Raw genomic sequence first — 25,780 nt, 5'->3', positions numbered from 1 at the left:
GGCATCGTTGGCATCGTAGTCACCGTGATGACATCCGTAGTACATAGACGCCTTTTGTTTCCGCACCATGCGTTGATCCGGAGAGAGCTACCCTGGTCTCTTTTTGACGGATTTCGGCCCTTTTGTAGAATTTTGTGTGAGTTTTTGGGTGTATCGAGAATGTCCCTGAAGACTGGGTTCAAGCCGTGCAAGGCCTGTCACTGCATGATGTCGGTGACTGATCCGCATCGGGTTTATTTGTGGTGCCTGGAGCGCGACCATGACCCGAAGTTGTACTCCAAGTGGTGGTCCATGCACCCGAAGGCCTTGAAGGTACATTCTCTCAAGCTCATGGTGGACCAGCGCTCGACTCCACCTAGGTCCCGGTGTCGCTCGAGAGGAAGGTTTCGAGACCGTTCACGGAGCCACCACCATTCGTCTTCCTCAATCTTCAAGTACAGGTAAGAAAAAGAAGTCGTCGAAGTGGTCTCATCGCACTTCGACTACGCCCCGTCGCTTGGTTGATGGGATGCGGGAGGAGCTTCAACGCTCAAGGCGTCCGTTCTCGGAGCCTTCTTCTGGGTCCGCTCTACGCTTCCTTCAGTTTCCAGGAACCAGAGCGACCCCTGCCCAACTGCAGGCCTGCAAACACATTTTGCATGGGCTCCCATGGGTGGTGGCATAATGCATGCTGCAGCCCATGGGATACACCCGGTGTCCCAATGTCCTGAGTACCATATACTAGGGACTTACATGGGGAAACCAGTGTGCGAATTGTGGTGTCCACAAAGGTCCTAGGCAACCAAATTTGAAGGGAGAGAGCACAATCACTATGGTCCTGGTTAGCAGGATCTCAGTGAAAACAGTCTAAGTACACTGAAAAAGTGGGGGAAACCTTGCCAAAAAAGTGACTTCCATACACACATTAAAAAAACTAAGATATTGGTTGCAAAATACATTAGAGTCGTAATATAAGTCAGTTTTTTTTTTTTTTTTTTTTTAAAGGTGCAGAAGCTCAGAATATATAGAAACATGCAGATGTACAAGTTACTTCCTTTCGGTAGAGACATATTCTAGTTGCAGATTCCTTACCTTAGAATTTTCCCCAGGCGTCAAACTGAATCCAGAGATTTTTCTTCGAGCAATACCCTTGTACGTCAGTAGGTGTCATAGTTGCTGTGATGACGTTGGGAGTGGTACATAGACGCCGCCTCAGCGCAGTGACATCAGATTCTTTTAACCACTTTCCATGCCAAAGCGCATAGCCGCTAAGAACACTGAGATTTGTGCACCAGAGCTAAGGACCTGAAGGTGGAATCCCTGTCCCTTTAAATCAGTTCGCAAGCGTGGAGGATGGGTGGGTCGGTAAGGAATCTACAACTAGAGTATGTCTCTACCAGATATTTAGTTACCGAAGGTAAGTAAGTTGTACATCAGATAGACTTCTAGTTGCAGATTCCTTACCTTAAAATAGGTACCCGAGCAATGCCATCCTCGGAGGTGGGCTGCGAACCAAGATCATACTAGAAAGTCCTGCAGGACCGAATGACCAAAGGAGCCGTTCCAGCAGACCTTACTGTACTGACAGTAGTGTTTAGCAAACGTGTGCAAGGACGCCCACCTAGCTGCCTGGGAGATATCCAGGACAGAAACTCTGCGTGCTAATGCAGTGGAAGCAGCAGTCGCTCTGGTGGAATGAGCACGCAAGCCCTCAGGGGGTTGCTTCTTGGCCAAAGCGTAGCACATCTTGATGCAAAGAAGTATCCATCAAGAGATGGTACGTTTTTGCATCGCCTTCCCTTTCTTTGCACCCAAATACCAGACAAAGAGTTGATCGTCCACCCAGAAATCTGTAGTACAATTAAGATAGAACGCCAATGCTTTTTGGGTCCAGATGGTGGAGTCTTTCCTCCTCATGGGAAGGATGTGGGAGTGTGTAAAAAGTAGGCAGGGTTATGAACTGGCCTACATGAAAAGGCGTAACCACCTTGGGAAGGAAGGAAGCCTCAGTGCACAATACCGCTTTGTAAGGGTGCACAGACAAGAATGGAGGTTTGGACGAAAGGGCCTGAAGCTCACTCACCCTGCGAGTAGAAGTGATGGCAACAAGAAAGACAGTTTTGAAGATGAGGATCCATAAGGGACAATTGTGCTTCGGCTCAAAGGGAGTAGACATTAAATAAGTAAGGACAAGATTGAGGTCCCCTTGAGGCATGATAAATGGAGTGGGAGGAAATAAATGGGTGAGACCTTTTAGGAATCTAGTCAAAATAGGATATTTAAAGAGGGAGGGCTGATCAGGTAACCTAAGAAAGGCCGAAATGGCACATAAATACCCTTTAAGGTACACACACAGGCAATAAATGAGGAACATACACTCAAAGACTTAACTCCAGGCCAATAGTTTTTATATAGAAAAATATATTTTCTTAATTTATTTTAGAATCACAGGATTCAAGATTTGAGGTAAGTACACAAAATGCAAGCTACTTCACACAAGTAAGTAGAGAACCTTGATTTAAAACAGCAGTACACACAGTTTAGGTTACAATGGCAATAAGCTATTTTAAAAGTGGACACTGTAAAAATCAACAGTTCCTGGGGGAGGTAAGTTTGGTTAAGTTTCTCAGGTAAGTAAAGCACTTACACAGTCAGTCTCCTGGGCATAGGCAGCCCACCGTTGGGGGTTCAAGGCAACCCCAAAGTCACTGCACCAGCAACACTGGGCCGGTCAGGTGCAGGGGTCAAAGGAGGGCCCAAAACACATAGGCGCCTATGGAGAACAGGGGAACTTCGGTCCTAGTCTGCTTACAGGTAAGTACCTGCATCCTTGGGGAGTAGACCAGGGGGGTTTTGTGGAGCACTGGGAAGGGCACACACAAGCCCACAAAACACAACCTCAGCGGCACAGGGGCAGCCGGGTGCAGTAGGCAAAGTAGGTGTTGGGTTTGCTATAGAAAGCAATGGAGTGACCCGGGGGTCACTTTGGCAATGCAGGTAGGGCACAGGGGGGCTTCTCGGGCCAACCACCGACTGGGCTACGAAGAGGGCCACCTGCTGGTCATTCCTGCACTGGAAGGTGGATCCTCTCGGTCCTGGGGGCTGCGGGTGCAGTGCTTGGTCCAGGCGTCGGGTTCCTTGTTACCAGGCAGTCGCGGTCAGGGGGAGCCTCTGGATCCTCTCTGCAGGCGTCGCTGTGGGGGACCAGGGGGGTCGTCTCAGGCTACTCATGGGGTCGCAGTCGCCGGGGAGTCCCCCCTGTGGTGTTGGTTCTCTGGATCTCGTGCCGGGGGCGTCGGGTGCAGAGTGTAAAGTCTCACACTTCCGGCGGGAAGAGTGAGGTCTTTGGAAGTTCTTGAAAAGTTGCAAGTTTGTTGCAGGTTGTTGAGCAGAGATGCTGCTCACTGGAGTTTCTTGGTCTTGGGGGCCAGGGCAGTCTTCTGAGGCTTCAGAGGTCACTGGTCCCTGTTGGATGCGTTGCTCGTTGCAGGTTTACGAGTCAGGAGACAGGCCGGTAGGGCTGGGGCCAAAGCAGTTGTTGTCTTCTGTCATCTCTGCAGGCTTGTAGGTCAGCAGTCCTTCTTTTTTAGTTCAGGTTGCAGGAATCTGATTTCCTGGGTTCAGGTTTGCCCCTAAATACTCAATTTAGGGGTGTGTTTAGGTCTGGGGGGCAGTAGCCAATGGCTACTGTCCTTGAGGGTGGCTTCACCCTCTTTGTGCCCCCTCCCTGAGGGGAGGGGGGCACATCCCTATTCCTATTTCCACAATTGGCACACCTCTGGAACACAGATAAGTCCCTTGTAAGAGGTACCAGTGATACCAAGGGCCCTGTAACCCGGGAAGGTCCCTAAGGGCTGCAGCATGTGTTGTGGCACCCTTAGGGACCCCTCACCTAACACATGCACACTGCCATTGCAGATTGTGTGTATTGGTGGGGAGAAAAAGGCAAAGTCGACATGGCTTCCCCCCTCAGGATGCCATGCACACAAAATACTGCCTGTGGCATAGGTAAGTCACCCCTCTAGCAGGCCTTAAAGCCCTAAGGCAGGGTGCACTATACCAAAGGTGAGGGCATAGCTGCATGAGCAATATGCCCCTACAGTGTCTACGTCCATTCTCAGACATTGTAATTACTGTATTAAGTATGTGGTCTGGGAGTTTGTCAAAACGAACTCCACAGTTCCATAATGGCTGCACTGAATACAGGAAAGTTTGTTATCAACTTCTCAGAATAATAAACCCACACTGATGCCAGTGCTGGATTTATAAAAAAATGCACTCAGAGGGCATCTTAGAGATGCCCCCTGTATTTTACCCAATCCTTAAGTGCAGGTCTGACTGGTCTGTGCCAGCCTGACACTGAGAGACGAGTTTCTGACCCCCTGGGGTGAGAGCCTTTGTGCTCTCTGGGGCCAGAAACAAAGCCTGCACTGGGTGGAGGACACCTCCCCTTGCAGGAACTGTAACACCTGGCGGTGACCCTCAAAGGCTCAGGCCTGGTGTTACAATGCCCCCAGGCCACTCCAGCCAGCAGAGATGCCCGCCTGTGGACGAGCCCCCACTTTTGGCGGCACAACCAGAGGGATAATGAGAAAAACAAGGAGGAGTCACCCTCTCAGCCAGGTCCACCCCTAAGGTGACCTGAGCTGAAGTGACCCCCTCCTTGAGAAATCCTCCATCTTGCTTTGGAGGATTAGGACCAGTAGGGATAGGGATGTGCTCCTCTCCCAGAGGGAGTGCGCACAAGGAGAGTGTAGCCACCCTCGGGACAGTAGCCATTGGCTACTTACTGCCCCCTAACCCTAACACACCCCTAAATTTAGTATTTAGGGCCGACCCTGAACCCAGCTCTTCAGATTCCTGACGACCTACAAACAAGAAGGACTGCCTAGCTGAAAAGCCCCGCAGAGAAGAAGGAAGACAACAACTGCTTTGGCCCCAGCCCTACCGACCTGTCTCCAACTTCAGAGAACCTGCACCAGCGACTCATCCTGCGGGCCCAGCGACCTCTGCCGACTCAGGGGACTGCCCTGCAACTACAGAGGATCAAGAACTCCTGTGGACAGCGGATCTGTCCAACCAAAGAAAGAAGAAACCATCTTTAAAGGGACTCTCACCTCACTCCAGAAGCGTGAGTCCCCACCACTCTGCACCCAACGCCCCTGGCCAGAGAAACGAATGACCCAGAGAGGAACCCCAGGCGACTCCGACGATGTGTCCACCCTGGGCTGACCTCTCTGCACCCCGACGACAATGCCTGCAGAGGGAATCCCGAGGACCCCCCTGACTGCGACTGCCTGGGACGAAGATATCTGACGCCTGGAGAAGCACTGCACCCGCAGCCCCCAGGCCCGTGAGAGTCCGACCACCGGTGCAGCAGTGACCAGCAGGCAGCCCTTGCCTAGTCAGTGGCTGGCCCGAGAAGACCCCCTGTGCCCTGCCTGCAACGTCTGAGTGACCCCCGGGTCTCTCCATTGAACCCTAGTGCAAACCCAATGCCCTGTTTGCCCACTGCACCCGCCCGCCTCTGAGGTTGTGTGTTGTGTGCCTACATGGGGCCCCTCCAGTGCTCTACTAAACCCCCTGGTCTGCCCCCCGAGGACGCAGGTACTTACCTGCCAGCAGACCGGAACCGGAGCACCCCCTGTCTCAATAGGCACCCATGTTATTTTGGCTCCTCTTTGACCTCTGCACCTGACTGGCCCTGTGTTGCTGGTGCTGGGTGTTTGGGGTTGACTTAAACCCCCAACGTTGGGCTACCTATGCCCCGGAGACTGAACTTGTAAGTGCTTTACTTACCGTATTAAACAAACTGTACTTACCTCCCCCAGGAACTGTTGAAATTTGCAGTGTCCACTTTTAAAATAGCTTATTGGCATTTTATGAAAAAGTGTGTACATTACTGTTTTGGTACAAAGTTCTAACTATACCTATGCAAAGTGCCTTACATTTAATGTACTTACCTGCAATCTGAATATTGTGGTTCTAAAAATAAATTAAGAATATAATATTTTTCTATATAAAAACCTATTGACCTGGAGTTAAGTCATTGAGTTTGTGTTCTCATTTATTGCTTGAGTGTGTACAACAAATGCTTAACACTACCCTCTGATACGCCTACCTGCTCGACCACACTACCACAAATAGAGCATTAGTATTATCTATTATTGCCTCTTTCAAGCCCCTTGGTGAACCCCTGGACTCTGTGCACACTATATTTCATTTTGATATAGTATATACAGCTTCTTACACCTACAAACTATTGTTAGAAGTCATTTGTTTCTTATTCAATAAATTATTTGTCTATCCATCCAGTAAATTATCCCACTGTAGAGAAAAAGGAAATAACAGCTACATTGTGTAACCTTGAAGTGCTGTTCTTCCTGAACTATGTAAAAAGAACAGTTCTTTTGTTGCCTAAAAATCAAAATTTGTGTTAAACGTATTATTTCCATCAGTACGTAATATTCTTTTTTAAAGCTGTTATCTGCATTTTCTATATTTATTTTTTGCTCTGTAAAAAGTGCAGCCACAAATCAGAAAATAGGTTTTAATATTTATTTAATGGGAAGATGGTACTCTGCCATGAATAGATTATCCGTCTGAAAATGTTACCATTTTCTTGTGAATGAATTGAAGACAACTGAGGACTCACTAGCGCGCCACACTTTTGGTGAATATGCAACTTGCTTGTTTTTAGTGTTTCAGCGTACATTTTGAGAGTGGACAGAAAACTTCATTGGAGCAGGTGCACCAGTATTTTGCATTTTGTGGAATGCATACCCTGCACTAGTAAAAGGTGTTACATGTCCCAGCAGCCACCAGGACAGAGGTCGGCATAGAAATACCAGTCTGTTCTTTTCTCCTTGTCGGCCCTTTGTTTTGGAAGTTTTGAGAATCCTAGGTGTCAATGGCTATTTATTGCACAGTTTCTTCTCTAATGAAATTACAAGAAAGAGGTCTACATCTTGGACTACATCATACTGCATGACTGTGGCAAAGTGCAGTTCTTGAGATTTTCATGAGCTTGAAAGGCATTTTTTCTGATGGATACTTATACCTGTAGATTCCTAAACTTTGCATATCTCAGGCTCCCACTTGATCCGGAAACAGTTGCCATTGCTCTCTGGCGCTGAAAAGTAGCAGCCGATCCAACTTGATGCGAGAAGTGGAGTTGTGATGACGTCACTGGAGCAATAAAGCAGCTGCCTCCATGTCAGTTGTTTTTTCCTGCCTATTTAACAGAAGTCCAGAGCTTCTCGCTTCACCTCATGTCAGATTTTGCACAGTGCAACTAACAATGTCCCCCTTAGGAACTCAGGGGGTCATTCTGACCCTGGCGGTCTCGGACTGCCAGGGCGCAGAACGACGGAAGCACCGCCAACAGGCTGGCGGTGCTTCAATGCCCATTCCGACCGCGGCAGTAAAGCCGTGGTCGGAAAACCGGGGGCGGCGGTTTCCCGCCGTTTTTGCCCCGGCTGGGCGAATCCGCCAGGGCAGCGCTGCAAGCAGCGGTGCCCTGGGGATTCAGACCCCCTTCCCGCCAGCCTGTTTCTGGCGGTGTGCACCGCCAGGAAGAGGCTGGCGGGAACGGGTGTCCTGGGGGCCCCTGCACTGCCCATGCCACTAGCATGGGCAGTGCAGGGGCCCCCTAACAGGGCCCCAGCCTGCTTTTCACTGTCTGCCTAGAAGACCGTGAAAAGCGCGACGGGTGCAACTGCACCCGTCGCACACCTGCAACACCGCCGGCTCCATTCGGAGCCGGCTTCAGTGTTGCAGGCCGCCTTCCCGCTGGGCTGGCGGGCGCTAACAATGTTAGCCGGCCCAGCGGGAAGGTCAGAATGGCCCCAGCGGTCTTTTGACCGCGGAGCGGGCAAATGGCGGTTCCCGCCTGGCGGGCGGCGACCGCCGCCCGCCAGAGTAGGAATGAGGGCCTCAGTGTTAAATCCCTTTTGAAAATGTGATAAGTGTCCATTACGGATCCACACGATGATTGCTTATGTGTCCAGACACGACTCATTAAGGTGTGTTCTTTTGCAGTAGATTAATACAAAGACAATAAGATTATGACCAGGGCGAAGGACGACAGCAGACGTCATCACCTCACTAGATCTCTTTCTAGAGCCAGGACAAGATCAAGGTCCCCTTCCTGCACCTCCCCCTCATCAAAATCTTTGAGAGAAAAATGTGTCGCCACAAAAAGAAGCCGCAGTCTTTTCTACCAGGAGGTTCAGATCCAAATAAGCACTCCTTCTAGGGCTTCATCATAACCCAGTCTTCACTAAAGCCTCAGTTAGGAGAGTTGTACCCTTCATCAGGACTCTGCTGCCAGTACTTCCACTGTCTCTTATTATCTTAATACCGACGCTAGCTTGCACTTAGTCTCTGTTGCCTAGACCATATTCAGCAATATTCTGATGTTAGAAATATTTCAAAAGGCATTGTTCCCATATATGGTGCTTCATTCATCTCCCTTCTGGTGTTGATTGTTTCTGTTGGCGCTGTGTCCTCCAGCGAGTATCATTTTAGTGCCACTTCCCTTCCCAGGTACTATTTCAGCGCTGTCACCGACACCGACCTCGGCGCCATTGATACCTCAAGTGATGCTTCCATTATTCGAGCCACCTCAACAAAGTAAGGGAAGGGAGAGGTGAAGACTCTTGAGGAGTAACAATACAAAGAGGACACCGATAACTGTTATTGGAAACCTTTCATGATCTAATAGGATCAGATTTGGATCAAGATTAGGCCATGGCATAGGTTCAATACCCTTTAATGTCCTTCCCTACTTCTGGTACCTCAGACATAGCTCTTCAGGAATCCACTGGACTTAAAAGGTCCCCTGAAACAGACATAGATCCGGTACACCATAAATAGCCTCTTTTTATTAAGTTCTGACAAAAGCAACAGATATAAGAACTTCCCCTTCCCTCAGTAGAGCATTGTCCTAACATTTTAATAGATGTTCTATGAACATCAGCTCCATCTAATAAACCCCTGGTTCCCTGTAATGAATCATTGAAAAGAGCTATATCCATCGCCTAATGATCCAACCCTTCTTTCGCCTCATCCCTACTCTTAGGTATTAGTAACCTGGCTGCTTTCCTCACTTATTACCCAGACAGAGAATCCAAAAAACTATAGGGTGTAGACAAAAAAGTATTTTCTTCAGGGAGTCTAGGGCTAAGAGCCCTAAATGCAGAATGCCTTCTTGGCCCCTACATGCATGCCCTATGGGATATAACAGCCATGGTTGTTCCGAGCCACTAGACCACTTCAGACCACACATTGTCGAAGTTTTTTGTGACAGACAGGATGCACCCTGTCACATAATAAAAGCTGGATTAGACACCACTGGTTCCATCGCTCCGTCCATGAGTTGCTCAGTCTCCCTAAGGAGACATGTTGCCTCAGTTTCTCCGGCCTACACAGGGACGTCGAAAAATACTTTAATGGACCAGTACAGACTTGTTGGCGAAAAACAGATGCTGCTTTAGAAATGGTCATGGATGGTCGAGCTACAACTATGTCTTTAGGTCTGAAAGCATCAGCGAGAGGTGCTTTTCTTAAACCAATGTCTTTTTGTAGGGGCTATCACTACACAAACAGCACCCCTTTATCAGCTACTCAGCAACAACAACCCATTTACCTCATGTCCCAGTACAGAAGCAGAGGAAAAGGTTGTGCAAAACAACGTCAATCCCTTTCTTCCTCTTCCTCCTCCCTAGTGCCACCAGGTAATCCACAGTAGTTAAACAGGTTAAATCTTTTGTACAAGTCTAGAAGACTATTATTTCTTACCAGTGGATCTTATTAATAGAGTAAAAGGTGTATACCCTTCCCTTGAAACAGCAAGAATTTTCTTCCCGATGGTCCTTTTAGTCAGAAGAACATCGGGGCATCCTTCAGCAGGAAATGGCAGCTCTGCTGCAGGAGGGACAGGGGGGCTACCCTGTGTTTTCTGACAGTCAAAAAGGGCAGTGGTCTTCAACCAATCCTGAACTCAAGATCTTGAATTTCATCTTACAACGGAGAAATTAAAAATGCTGTCTAGCTCGGGTTCTTCAGGGCTTTTATGTGGAAGGCTGGATGATATCACTTGACTAGCAGGATGCCTGCTTCCGCATGCCAAATCCTGCTGCTACACAGGAAGCATGTGCGATTCATGTTGGGTCAACTTTATGCTAGTTTGTAGCCCTTCCGTTCAGTTGGGCCTAACATTAGGTCTGGAACGCTTCACCAATGTGATGGCGGGGTGGTAGCTCATTTCAGGAGGTTGGGAATTGCTGTGTTCATTACCTCGATGACTGGCTACTGAAAGGTGGTTAACACCAGATGGTGGTGCACAACTTGCAAATACATCTGTATTGTTCGACTTGGGGTTTTTAATCAGTATGCAGAAGTTTTGCTTGGTGCCTCTCAGCACCTTCTGTTCTTCTCCTTGCCGTCTCAAGAGGGAATACTCCATGATGAAGTTTGTTACTGACTCAGATGTGCTTCATTATGTTCATTGAGGTTGAAGAGTGCACTAGTTATCTTTATTTTGAGGGTTCCAGTGCCTCAAAGTCACTGTAGGCCAGCTCTGCCACTTCTCTGTCGCTCCTTGCACTCTGGCAAATGCACTCTGGCAACCTCACAGAAGTGTGTTTTGGTGAGAGCATCACTAGCGCAGCTCTTCCTTCTGTTGAAATTCTATGAGGGGAATTTTCTCCACAAGTTGATGGTGGTTGGCACAATGTCCATTCACTACTCTTTTAATTGTCTCAGACAATCAGAGACTGTGTGGACACTAAAACTCCCGCTTACCTTTTTCCTCCCTGCTGGCTGTGCAGACCCACTGTGTTCTGGCACTTTTCTTTTTCTCTCTTGTGACTGGAGAGGTAGGAGACACTTAACCAGTTGCATCATTTTTGGATACATCAAGCATATGACAGCAGAAGTTACATTTTTAACTTTGTTGCAGTGTTTTGCTAGGTACTGTGCGACCTATTCACAAGTGCCTTTCTGGAGTACATAAGTAGTTGTGCATACTCCAAAATTCACTTCACAAACCTCTTGTTGGAGATTTTTGCTTCTTCTGTCTCTTCTGTACAAGGATCTCTGCACACATAGGTAACAATGTAGTAGTAAGTATGGAAGGGACAAGTGGGAGTGGTTGTAAAATGGGAAATAATTACTAATATATGAGTCTGTTTAAGAGAAATTGAAAGAAGGGTTTTGTGGTGGACATGCTAATATAAAAGACACCCCTTAAGAAAAAAACAATTACAATTCACAAAATACACATATAAATCTTTTCCAGCAGTACTGTTGACAAAAACAGGCTTAAATGTACTGCAGCCCAGTACTAGAGTAACTCAGTTACCACATATGGCCGACTATTGGTACTCCAGCCACTCCCATAGAAGGTAGGCAATACCACTGATACCCAAGGAAAGTTACTTGTAGCTTTTCAGTCGGAAATTCAGTTGTAGCATTCTCCAGCTCCTTATTCAAGAGGATGTAGACTTTAGCAACACAAAAGGATGATGGATGGCGTGCTGAACAATGCAAACACTCACCCCCAGTCACAGATCTGGGTTTAATCCATCGTTCTTTTGCTCACCATGCCACCCCAGTTTGGGCCCAGCCATATGCAAATCAGTCTTGACCCTGTTCCTCATGGGAACAGTCCAGCCTGAACTGCCAAGCCAGGTCCTCCCTGGACTGGAAACAAGCATCCTGGGAATGGTTTCAGGGTATCACCCTTCAGCAGGAAGGCTAGCTTGAATCCAGTGGCACAGTGAGCACAGGACCCACGTCTGAGCATACCCTTCCCACTTAGGGCAACTTTAGCAACACAAAAGGATGATGGATGGCGTGCTGAACAATGCAAACACTCACCCCCAGTCACAGATCTGGGTTTAATCCATCGTTCTTTTGCTCACCATGCCACCCCAGTTTGGACCCAGCCATATGCAAATCAGTCTTGACCCTGTTCCTCATGGGAACAGTCCAGCCTGAACTGCCAAGCCAGGTCCTCCCTGGACTGGAAACAAGCATCCTGGGACTGGTTTCAGGGTATCACCCTTCAGCAGGAAGGCTAGCTTGAATCCAGTGGCACAGTGAGCACATGACCCACGTCTGAGCATACCCTTCCCACTTAGGGCAACTTTAGCAACACAAAAGGATGATGGACGGAGTGATGAACAATGCAAACACTCACCCCAGTCACAGTTCTGCGTTTAGTCCATCGTTCTTTTGCTCACCCTGCCACCCCAGTTTGGACCCAGTCATATGCAAATCAGTCTTGACCCTGTTCTTAATGGGGACAGTCCAGCCCGAACTGCCAAGCCAGGTTCTCCCTGGACCGGAAACAAGCATCCTGGGACCTGTGTCGGTATACATGAAAGTGTAATCTACACATGAAAATAGTGAATTCCATGTATGATGAGATTTACTTCTAGATGTGTGCGTAGAGCTACATGTGACTTGATTTACAGGTGCTAACTGAACTTTATGAATAGGGCCCTTGTTCTGAATTTTAATTCGGGCTACTTTCTTTTAATAAGAAAATCAACAATTTGAGTTAAATCACACACATAAGCCAGCTTAAAGAAAGTTTGAACTTGAAAAAGAATCGTTTTTAACAGTCATGTTATGCATTTGTATGGATTTCACATTATGTAGTTTTTCAGGTCTCGCCTAAGACAGTGCTTGTGCTGTCTGTTGCAAAACTTTTTTTTTAGCTTATAGGTGGCTTAAAGCTGCCAATTGTTTACCATTGGTTGGCCTCTTTGTCACTCTCATTTGCATGCTATTAGTATGATGGCTTGAGTAGGCTTTACTTCCTCGTTGTGAGTTTGTTCCTCCCTTGGAGCATGGACACATTATTGTGACCTTACACTGCTCGTTTAGTTTTGGTGCTACTTTTTTCTTTTTGGTTAAGCGCTCGCGGAGAGTGTGTGTATTTTCCATCTGTTTCCCTCGTGCTCTTCACCCTTCATCTGTCTTGCTGTGTGTTTCTCTGCCCCCTCACCGGGTCTCTGTGTTTTGCTGTCACCTCCCAAACCCCCAGTGTACCTCACCATGTGCTTCTGTGCTTTGCTGTCCCCTCCCAAACCCCCAGTCTATGTGTTGCTTTGTATTGCTGTGTGCGTCTCTGTTCCTTCTATGTTGTTTTCTCATCCGTGTTTGTTCCCTGTCCGCCATAATCCCAGTTTTAGTGCTGCATCCCTCCCCGTCATTTGTGTTTTTTTGGTACCAATACAGCTTGAATGAGCAACTTTAAATAAAAGAACCCTCATCATTTTAAACGTGTGCGCATGTTTTGTGCGTGCACCTACAAAAGTTTTTTTGTTTCTTATGCTGCTGTGCAAAATCCATTGGCAAACTCAATATTTCTCAAAGGTGAGACCTATTCGCTTTTGACAAAGATAATTTTATTACCCTGCCATTTTATCACCAGACAGCACACCCATGTGGCAATTTTAGTTAGCAAGATGCTGTTGTAGTTAGAAAAGGGCTTGGAGCCCGCCGGCAGCTAACCATTTGTTGGCTTGAGTTGCACTCAGCTTTACAGCCTCAGAATTCGTCACTAGAAGCCATATCATCATTTCCGTACCTGTCTGTGGAGTAGGGACCAAGCATTGATTGATTCAACTTAATCAGTGCCTGTCTGCTGCAATCGATGTTTTTAAGGTACTATTTTCGACTTTTAACTTCTAGTTCCCTGCAAAGAGAAGGCATGTGACTAGCAAAAACGTGCCCAGCAGTACAAACAAAATTGTGAAGTTATATTTTCTATAAATAACATTTTTTTTTTTTTTTTGCCAAGACTTCTTTTCTCACCTTCCACTCATGTCTTTTTTTTTTTTTTTTTAAACTTCTGGTGCTCTGCAAACTGAAGGTGTTGTTGCTGGCAAAACCCTACCCAGCAGGACAAAAAAACTAAAATGTTGTATTTCTATAGTTAGCTCTTTTATGTTGTTAAGTCTTCTTTTCTCACTTTGCACTCATGTTTTGTTTTCGCTCATTTAGTTAGTTTTCAATTTGGATACAAACAAATTCAGCATAGGCGCCTGTGAAACCACAACGGAATCTTTTAGGAGGAGCACATCTCTTCTGCAGTTTCATTGCAGTAATGTTTTTTACGCACTGTATTTACACAGTGCTTTCCAACAGAGTCAAGACCTTAGCGCTTTATTGCAGGGATGCATCCAAATGATCATCGTGCATTTCCCCAAAACGCCTCACATCTATACACTTCAAAACAAACAGAAATAAAACATGCAGTTCAAAAACAAAAACATGAGAAGTGTGAGAACATCCAGACCCTTCGTGCCTCCCCTGCGTCTGCCAAAATATTCCAGTTACTGGTCTACCTAGCACCGATTCGACTCTCTGAAAACAGGAATTTATCTCCCTTTTGGAAAAAAAAACTCCTAAATTACCCCACTCGGCCGTTTTCACACACCTATACAATCCAGAGCACAAAATAGCAATATTCCACTACAGGCTAACATTCTTAAAGGTACCCTATAAAACACCCAAGACACTTTAAATACTGATGCTTTTCGTTTGCATTCTGTATTTTTAGATGGCTGACTGAGCCTGCACATAAAACAGTCTGAAGCCAAGTATACATAGTTCGACTATATTCTATGCCACATAATTCCACTCCACTACAAATAGTTTCACTCAAATCCACACCACATAATTCAACTCAAATCAGCGCAACACAATTCAACAAAACACAATTTGAGGCCACACAATTCCACTCCATGCCACACAATTCCACGCCACATAGCTCTACTCCACACAATTCCACATCAAATAATTCCATGCTACACCATATAATTCCACTCCAGGGCACATAAATCCACCCTACATAAGTCAGCTCCACGCCACATAATTCCATTTCACTTCACATAAATCCATGACACACAATTTTCCACCACAGCGCACAATTCCACAACGTGCCACCTAACTCCACAACATGCATATTAATTCCACTACATACCATAATTCCGCTCCAAGCCACATAATATAACATATAACTGCATTCCATGCCACACAATTCCACATCTCACAGTTCCATGCCACTCAAATCCATGCCACACAACACAATTCCACCACACATAATTCCACCCCCACACAAATCCACAACACACCACATAATACCACCCCATATAATTCAATTACACATTTCCACTCCACACATTATTCTGCTCCTCACAACATAAATCCACGCTTTGCCATATAATTCCACCCAGTTCAACATAATTCCACTACAATCCATGCCACTCCACATAATTCAAACCCACTAAACCTAACACAATACTACACCACACAATTCCACACCAAATAATGTCATGCCACACCATGTAATTTTGTGAAACCTAATTCTACATCAATCCATGCCACATAATTCGACCACAGTACATATAAATCCATTCCACACAAGAAAATGTCAGTGCGTCTAACATAATTCCACTCTGTACCACATAAGTGCACTCTACTCAACATTACACAATTTTACGCCACACTACAATTCTACTCCACACCACATAATTCCACTGCACACATTTCCACTCCAGACCACATAATTCTACTCATACAATTTCATAATTCCACAACAAGCCCCATTTCATCAAATTCAAAAAGGTTTTGCTTCATTCCATGGCAAATAATTCCACTCCACATAATTCCAATTCACTAAACCCAACACAATACCACTCCACGCAATTCCACACCACAAAATTCCACACCACGCTACATAATTCCATGACACATAATTCCATTCCACTCAATTCCACTTAATTCAACTACACATAAACCCACTCCACATAATTCCACTCCATCCGTCCGTCCAACATATTTCCACTGTGCGCCACATAATTCCCTTGCACTCAATGCAGCACAAATTCATGCCACACATTTGTGCCCCACAATTCCACACTGTGCCACACAATTTCACACCACATAATTCCACTCCACACAATTGCACTTCACGTCACACAATTCCACTCCACACAATTCCACGTCTCGCAATTCCCCTCCAGTCACTTCCACACCATGCCATAAAATTCCATGCTGAATAATCCCACATCATTTTCGCATATTTCGATTCTATGACACACAATTTCATGCAACATAATTCCACTCCATGACACACAATTCCACTCCACTACAAAAAAATCCAATTCCACACCGCACCACATAAAAGAACTCTACCACATCATTTCACGCAACATAATTGCACACATGCCAAATTCCTGTCTGTTCCACAGAATTCCACTACACTCCATGCTCTCCACATAATTCCACTCAACCCAAAACAATTCCATGCCACAAAATTGCATGCCACAATATTCCACTCCACACAATTCCACTCGACGCCACACAGTTCCATGGCAAATAAATCCACCTTAGCACCACACAATTCCACTTAACAGCTTGTAATTCCATGCCACATATGTCCATTCCTCGCCATATAATTCCCCTCCACTCAATTCCACTCCACAATATTGCTCTCCCCTTTACATAATTCCACTCCATGCCCAAATTGACATCTCGGTTCCACTCTACATCACACAATCCCACACCGCGCAACACAATTCCATGCCAAATAATTGTAAGTCATGCCAAATAATTTCACTCCAAAACACGTAATTCCACACAACATAATTACACTTTACCTCATGCCACATAATTCTGCTCCTCTACACATGAATCCACTTCACTCCACATAATTCCATACTGCACCACATAATTCCTCACCATGCCACATAATTTAATTCCACATTACTCAATACCATGACACATAATTCCATTCCACATAATCCCTCTACACTCAACCCAAACCAATTTCACACTGCAGAATTTCACTCCACACAATGCAACACAACACACTTCCACCTCAAGCCGCAGAATTTCACACCAGACAAACCCACTCAACATCACATAATTCCACTCCACTGCATGTAATTCTATGACACAAATGACTACTCCACACCTTGCCACATAATTCCTCTCCACTGCACATAAATTCACTCCATGCCACATAGTCCTGATTAGCCACATAATACAACTGCATAACACATGCCACACAGCACAATTCCATGCCACACAATTCCACACCACACTACATAATTTCATTCAACTCCACCTAATAGCACTACACACCACATAATTCCATACCATGCCACATAATACCACTCCACAGTATATCATTTATGTCCATATATGTGCAGTCCACGCTCCACAATTGTAGTTTGTCTCAGTTCAACAGTTCCCCATAAAGTGTACAGTTGGACTAGTATACAATCAACCATGCTTTCATCGTATTTTTTTTAATAAAAACTCATAATTCCATTCTGTTCCACATAATTCTAGTACACTTCATGCAACGTTTATTATTATTATTAGTAAGTGTATTGTATGTTTAGTTAAAATCTTCACAGTATTGTTACAACACAAGTATTTCCAGTACATCCCGTTAAAACAAATATAAAAAAGTAAACTATGATTCAAGGCATTCTAACCCAATTTCACTGAGGGTGCAGTCCAGTTTCACTGTACAGTGCAATGTGTTATACCAAAACTTCAAGGGGATATTTTGAATTTGCTCCGTGCTGGCATTTTGAAGTAATTTAGATATGTGGTAGCACTTGCCTTATGAGTTTCATATATGGCAACTTGAGTCTGACACAAGCACATACCAACTTGTCACAAACATTACTAATGTCATGGATGGAAATCAATATTTTAAAATCAAGGCAAATGTTAAAAAAAAAAAAAAACTGTTAGGCAAAACTTCCAAAGCAACTTCACTGAGAGTGTAATACAGTTTTGTAAAAAAGTGAAACGTGCAAAACAGAAGCTCCAAGGGACACTTTTCACTAGTCCCATGCTGGCATTTTGAAGCAATTTATGTGCCCATGGTGTTTCATGCCTAAAGAGAGTCATACATAGCTATCAATGCTCTAAAGTCCAACTGAAGCACCTACCAAGCCATTCCATATGTTAAAAATGTCATGGATGGGAGTCAGTGCTCTGACTTTCGTCCTAAGGTTAATATACTTTATCATACTTTAACTGCAGCACACAAGAGAATGCTACATAATTCCACTCCACATAACTCCATTCCACTCCACCCAAGGGAATTTCATGCCACACAATTCCACACCTAATAATTCAATAACACATAATTCCACCATACTGCATATAATTCCATGCCACATAATTCCACCCCTCCATGCCACACAATTCCACTCCACTGCACATAATCCTATTCCGCTCCACAAAATTCAGTTCCACTCCACATAATTCCACTTGGGCGACTTAATTCCGCTCCGAATAATATAATTCAACTACACAACACACAATTCCACCACGCCACATAATTTATGTCCACATAATTGCAGTAAGTGGCACTCATTTGCAGTCATATGTCAAATTCTACACCATCAACACACAGCATACAAACAGCCACACTCGTACACAATCTACCACGCTTTCATCTTTGCTATTCTTGCAAACACCTAATTCCTTTCCGTTCCACATAATTCCACCACACTCCAACCATATGATTACACTCCACTCAACCCAGCACAATTCCACAATACATAATTCCACACCAAATAATACTACTACTCTCCATGCCACATAATTCCACTACACATAATCCCACTCCTAGCAACATAAATGCCCTCCATGCCACTTAACTTCACTCTGCTACATAATTCCACGACACATAATTCCACACCACACAATTCCAAACCACATAATTCCACTCCACACACATCTCCACACAATTGTAGTCCACGCCATGCAGTTGCAGTCAATTTGTCACAATTTAACATATTCAAACTACTGTAGACAAAAAGCTACACTAGTACACAATCAACTATGCTTTCATCTTTATTGATTTTTTTAAATACAAACAAACACCGCATAGGCACCTCGGAAACCAGAACAGGCTCTTTCACACCAGGACGATGCTGCTTCTAGAGTTTCTTTGCAAAAATGTTTTGTCTTAAATTAGTGTGCTTTCGCTAAAGGGAAAAGGTGAAATTGCGTATGACATCCCTAAATCAGCAATAAAGTATTTCCAATCTTTCATTAAATTCTAACTATAACCTGCACAGTCCGCACCTGTGACACTGTCTTATCAGCATAAATGAATTCTAGCCTCATATTCTAGTATTTATGCTGCTGGGTGAACTCTCTTGCTACATTAATTAATTTTATATAGTGCATTATATGGTACTTCAGAATGTACTATACTTGGAAGATAAAAAGAAAATCTGTCACCAAACGGACATGTTTGGAGATATTTTCGATATACAGCAGTATACGGGTCCCACTACTTAGTAGCTGTATTATGTAGAATGATCTTCATACTTTAAATTAACCCACAAACTGGATAAATTACAATGTGTGCTTAATATTGAGGAACAATAATTAATTTAGCTTTCGTGTGTCATGCCGCACTTTGTGCACTGTACTGTACATCTCTAAAATCTGCACCAATGTACTCTCTGCCAGTGCAATCTATGCCACTGCACTCAACTCTGCACCGCTCCAGCCTACGGCACTCCACTCTGTACCGGTCTATGGCACTCCACTCTGCACCAGTCTACTCTGTACCACTCTACCTTAGTGCACTCTTCACGTTTTAATTCTTAACTCACATCATCACTGGTACTTTAATAAATAATGAAACAAAAATGGCTGTTTCAAAGTAGTTTATAATAATTTTTTAAACATACTGTACAACCACGCTGAAGTACAACACGTTTAAAATAGTCTAAACCAATAGCTCTTGCAGAGGCGAGACCTATTGGCTTTGCCAATGCTTGTTTGTACATGTTACTGATTGCTGGGTTTCCGGCATCATCAAACTTGCCTATGTAGACGTTTCCTCAAACAAATGTTTTGTTCACTTGTCTGAGCTCAGTAAGACCCTCGGTGAGTCTCTGATCCTTGGAAGTTAATGCTCTGGGAGCTGGTCTGCAGGAAGGCTGTAAGTTTCCTGCCTGTGCGGTGCCAGGCTTCGGAATTTCATGCGCAGACGTCTTTGCTTCGTGAGTGTTACAGGAAGTACGCTACACTCAGTCACCTTCGCTGTCTGGATAGATGCACGAGTCGGACCGATTTTGAAATGTACCTCGCCCATTTATATGCGTGGTCACATAGTTATGGGCTTGATTTGTGTCGGAGCGAAAGACAGCTCCACGGAAAATATAGTATAAAAAATTCATTAGCGCATGACATTTATTGCAAACGAGACAGGAAAGGAGACCGGGATAACTTATCTCGCTCATTTGCTAAATCGTTTTACTTGGCCTGTCTTGAGTGCATTAGATTTACAAGCTCCCTCGCGGAGACCTTTCATTTCCACATTGATTTATTCTACCGCTTCTGCAGCAGCGTGGTCAGAAGGTCACAATATTGATGGAGAAATACTCAACACTTACCCTCAGCTAGGTTTAAGGGGAAGGCATGGAGATTACTTTTACATATTTATACAGTAAAGTGTTCTTGAAAGCAAACGCCATTTTTAAATGTACATGTGGAAAAAGTCGGCATATGTTCTACACAAAAATAAATTATTCTTTCTGACAGAATACAGGGTGGTAGCAATACAAAATGTGACAGTATCAGTCTTTTTCCACCTTGTATGGCTTTTTCGATTGTTTCTAGTATTCAAAGTGGCGATTCACACCCCGGCGGTGATCATTGTCCGTTTTGTTTTAAAACAAACTCGGGTGCACCCCTTTCGTAGGTTTTCCTAGCTTTAGTGACTGTCCGGTCCCCTCTACTCCCGGCGACCGATATTACTACATTGCAGTATTGGTCCTACTAAGTAATAGTGGCTGTGTCGGTGGCTCCCTTTACAGCTACATTGTGTTTTAGCGGGTATTCGCCTTTTTACATCTGGCATCTGTCAAGGTCTAACCCATGGGTTGAGTAATATCATGAAACGCAATGTTCGAATCTTGGGGTAATTAAAAAAAAAAATCCATCCCTAATACTTGTATTCAAAGAATGGATCGGAGAGGTCTGCAGGAAGAGATTTGTATTCTAAATACTAATGAGGGGGACAAATAGGGGCCGTAGGTACAGAGTCAGAGAGTATGTGTTACCCCCCCAAACCTTTTGCCTAGTGTTGATGCCAACTTTGCTTGAAAGTGTGCTGGGGCCCTGCTAACAAGGCCACAGCACCAGTGTTCTTTCCCTAAAACTATAACTTTGATTCCACAATTGGCACAGCCCTGACACACAGTTAAGTCCCTTGTAAAAGGTACCTATGGTACCAAGGGCCCTGTGGATAGGGAAGGTCTCTAAGGGCTGTAGAATATATTATGCCGCCCTAGTGGACCCCTCAGTCAGTACACGCACACTGCCTGGCAGCTTGTGTGTGCTGTTGTGGAGAAAAATGCAAAGTCGATATGGCACACCCCTCAGGGTGCCATGCCCGCAAACCACTTCCTGTGGCATAGGTAAGTCACCACTCTAGTAGGCCTTACAGCCCTAAGGCAGGGTGCACAATACCATAGGTGAGGGCATAGCTGCATGAACAATGTGCCCCTACAGTGCCTAAGTCCATTCTTAGACATTGTAAGTGCAGTGTAGTCATATTAAGTATATGGTCTGGGAGTTTGTCAATACGAACTCCACAGCACCACAATGGCCTCACTGAATACTGGGAAGGTTGGTATCAAATTTCTCAGCACAATAAACCCACACTGGGTGTCAGTGAGGGATTTATTGAAAAATGCATACAGTGGGCATCTTAGAGATGCCCTCTGTATGTTAGCCCAACTGCTAGTGTAGGACTGATCGGTCTGTGCAAGCCTGCCACTTTCAGACGAGTTTCTGACCACATGGGGTGAGTGCCTTTGTGCACTCTGTGGTCAGAAACAAAGCCTGTCCTAGGTAGAGGTGCTTCACACCTCCCCCCTGCAGGAACAGTAACACCTGACGGTGAACCTCAAAGGCTCAAGCCTCGGGTTATAGTGCCCCAGGCCACTCCATCTAGTGGAGATGCCTGCCCCCCGGACAAAACCCCACGTTTGGTGGGAAGTCCGGAGGGAAAATTAGGGAAAACATGGAAGAGTGAGGATGGACTACCTACACCCCAGAGATAAAAATTGTAAGTTGTATACTTAACTGCAAAACTGTACTATCTTTTCTTCCCATAGGAACTGTTGAAAATTGCTGTGTCCACTTTTAAAATAGCTTTTTGCCATTTTAAGGAAAACTGTATACATTGTTGATTCTACTCAAAGTCCTGATTATATATATATGCAAAGTACCTTTCGTTTTACGTACTTACCTGCAAACTGAATCTTGTGGTTTCAGAAATAAATTAACAAAACATATTTTTCTATATAAAATCCTATTGGTCTGGAGTTAAGTCATTGAGTGTGTGTTTCTTCTATTGCTTGTGTGTGAACAACAAATGCTTAACACTACCCTCTGATAGGTCTAACTGCTCGACCACACTCCCACAAATCGAGCATTAGTAATATCTATTTCAGCCTCTGTCAAGCCTCTGGGGAACCCCTCTCATTTTGATATAGTATATACAGAGCCAGCTACCTACAGCATGGAACAGAAAGATGTGAGTAGCAGAGCAGCAGAGTAGTTATGTGACAATGAAAGGTGTAGACAACGAGGGATGAGCGGCGGGAGTTGGTACAAGTACAGCATGGCCATTGAGACAGATGGGATAACGGGACACAAGGAAGTGCAGGGACAGGGTTAGAGAAAAGCAGATAGAATTGAAGATGAACGTTCAATGCAGGACAAGGGATTGCAGACTCAAAGAGAAAGTCGACCCAGGGACAGAGAAGAAGGCAGGGTGAATGTAGACACAGTAGGACATAATGGATCAAGTTTGTGAAGAATGAAGACCATGTAAGACAGACCGAAATATAGGGCTTTGGAAGCTGCAAGTAGTCTGAGAACTTGTTGTGGTTGGTGTTTTAGCAATAGCATTGCTTCTGTATCATGCCAACATGCTGGAATTGGCAGGTAGGTAGTTTAAATTAAAAGCAAATGGCATTCACAGAACTATTATTGTCTTCACATCACCAAAGCAACTGTATACAATCTGACGATCATGCATGATTTCTAATCTGAAGATGCTGCAGCCAAGTATGGAGATGCTAATAATAGGACTGCACAGATGGTTGCTGCCACATCCTTCCACTTCAAATATTGTTCTACCCATTCAGTTCAACTCGATGTGGAGATCATGGGACACTAACTGTTTGTGGAGTCCTAGATGTGCAATTTCCAGTAATGGGCTTGTTTCTGGTCATGGGTGATGTAATATATATATATTGCTTGCCCAGTCGAGGGCGTAAGCCAAAATGCTTTGGCTTCCTGTAGTTTTATGGTGCTTCAGAACTGAAAAAAGAAAATCATAAAATCCCGCTGTGTCTGACCTTGCAATTGGATGTCTTGGCTCTCTGGTGAGGCTGATTCTGCTGCTGAACAACACCTAAGTGATGGCGGTCGCCACTACGTAGTTATAGTTAGGACCTAGTTTCTATATAAAAAGCATTATTTTACTTGCCTATATTTTTGGCACCACTTGACGACTCTTCACAAAACTTTGCAAAAAAAATTGCCAGTCACCTCAGCTGCTGTCTGGAAGGTTTCAGGGTGATATGTCCAGGGGGGGCGTGAAAAAGGGGGATCCCAAAACACATTTTCCCTAGTAACTTTTCCATAGGGATTTTGAAGACCGATATCGTGAAACTGCTGGTCGGAATTTGGCAGAAAGGTGGGTCCTGGTCCAGAAGGCAACCTTTTTTTTGTTTTGGTGTAATTCTGTTCAGTAGTTTTTGAGAAATTAGGGGGAAAACCAATTTTTATATATAGAGATGCGAAGGATTTGTGACCCCTCCCGATCTCGTGCTGAGATCTGATTGGCTGTCAACACTTCAACAACAGAAGTGTTGTCAGCCAGCCTGGTACTCGGCTGAAGCTGAGTCCCAGAAAAAAAGTAATAAAGTAAAGAAAAGGGGCCCCTTAGCTCTGGTGGTGGGATTCCAAAGGGTCCGACACCCTCCCCCCCGGCTAAAAAGCATAATTTTTTTATTTTACCGCCGGATGTCGTGTTGGATCCACAGATGAAAGGTTCGCTTCAGCAAGCAGGAAGCTGCTGTTAAAAGCAGCTGCCTGTTTGCTGGAACAATGGGGCTGCAGGGGAGGCCTAGAGGCCTCACCCGTGATCCCAGATAGCCCATAAGGGCAAGTAAATACAAAAATTAAAGATGTCCGGGGACGGAGAGGAAGGCCTTGAGGCTTCCCCCATGGTCCCAGATAGCCCATGAAAGGCTTCTTATAAAATTAAATAAAAAAATGCAGGGACCATGGGATGGGCTTTTAAGCCCCTCTTGCGATCCCAGACAGGCCATAAAAGGTTTTTTATTTTAAAAAAGAAATTCAATAGCTCAGTGTGAAGGTCTGTGACCTTTAAACTGAGCGTTCAGGGTTAGAGTCCAGCCAGACTCGTTTCCCTATTTATTTTTTTATTATTTTCTTTTTAAGTTGAAATGTTTAAGGATCATACTGAAAGGTGATCTTACTCTTTTTAAAAAACAAACACATTTTACTTTTCACATTGTGCAGAAGTATCTCATTCTAATTATATCATACATCTAAGCCTAAAAAACTCTCTCTCTCGTCTTACTTTCTCTCTCTTTCAATCTCTTTCTACCCCTCACACACCCACTCAGACACACACCGCTCACAGTCCCACTCACAGACCCTCTCGAAGCCCCGTGCACCTACTCGAGCCCCAGTCAGACCCTCACCCACCCATTTGAACAGTTACACACCCACAGATCCTCTCAAACTCTCACTCATCCACACTGACAGCCTCATGCACCCACTCACAGACCCGCGCACAGACTGACTTACCCACTAAAACACTGATGTATACACACTCACGGCCAGACGGACATTCTCACAGAAACTCATCGCCAGATACACCCTCTCACTGGTATTCTGAAACCCAGAGAGGCCACGGCCAACTCCTGCCGCGCATGGCCATAGGGCTGTGCATAGGATGGGTTTGAGTGGTTAGGGGGTTGGCTGCATGGCAGATCTTGTGGGCAACCTCTGCTATGCACCGGCGAAGACCATGCATGGTTGCAAGGTTGGGTGCATGTGGGGGGGTTGGCCACAGACCCTGCGGCCAACAGCTGTGTGCACCGGTGTTTGGATTAATGTATAATAATGAAAATTACTGTATGTTAAAAAAACATAAAAATTCACTGAAAAAAACAAGGGTTACAGGGACGTTGTAGTTAGGAAATAGAATTTAAAAACAACATAGAAATTCACTTAAAAAACCAAAGGTTACAGGGATTTTATAGTTAGGCTCACATTTTAAATGTATGAAACAATAGAAATTCACGGGTTATAGTTTGAATTATCCGAAGTAACTATGACTCATGCTCTAAGGTAACTATAACTCGCGCCCTCACCTTACACTGCTTATGACCCCACAAATGTTGGCACTCATGAAATCTTTTATAACATCATTGATAATATCACTGTAACATGTGTTGCAAAATTATTCATTAAAAAAGAGTACGTGCTGGGAGTGCGAGTTATAGTTACCTTAGGGCACAAGTTATAGTTACTTGTTTTGCGAATAACTTTGGTGCCTTTTGATGAATCTTCCCAAAATTTTCAAAACTAATTTGCCACTCAATTCAGCTGCTGTCTGAAAAGTTTCATCAAACGGGGCAGAGAAAAAGGGGGTTCCAAAATGCGTTTCCCCATTCAATTT

At 44.8% G+C, this 25,780-nt stretch overlaps 1 protein-coding gene across 3 annotated transcripts in view; it reads left to right on the top strand.

Moving 5' to 3' along the window:
- Window positions 1-25,780, top strand: part of VPS8 (VPS8 subunit of CORVET complex) — a 1,496,959-nt gene that overhangs the window by 494,657 nt on the left and 976,522 nt on the right. The gene's annotated exons all lie outside the window — the stretch shown is intronic.

Source organism: Pleurodeles waltl, chromosome 3_1, assembly GCF_031143425.1.
Source record: "Pleurodeles waltl isolate 20211129_DDA chromosome 3_1, aPleWal1.hap1.20221129, whole genome shotgun sequence".
NCBI classification, from domain to species: Eukaryota; Metazoa; Chordata; class Amphibia; order Caudata; family Salamandridae; genus Pleurodeles; species Pleurodeles waltl.
The sequence above is the reverse complement of the archived record's forward strand: the minus strand, read 5'-3'. Positions and strand labels throughout refer to the sequence as shown.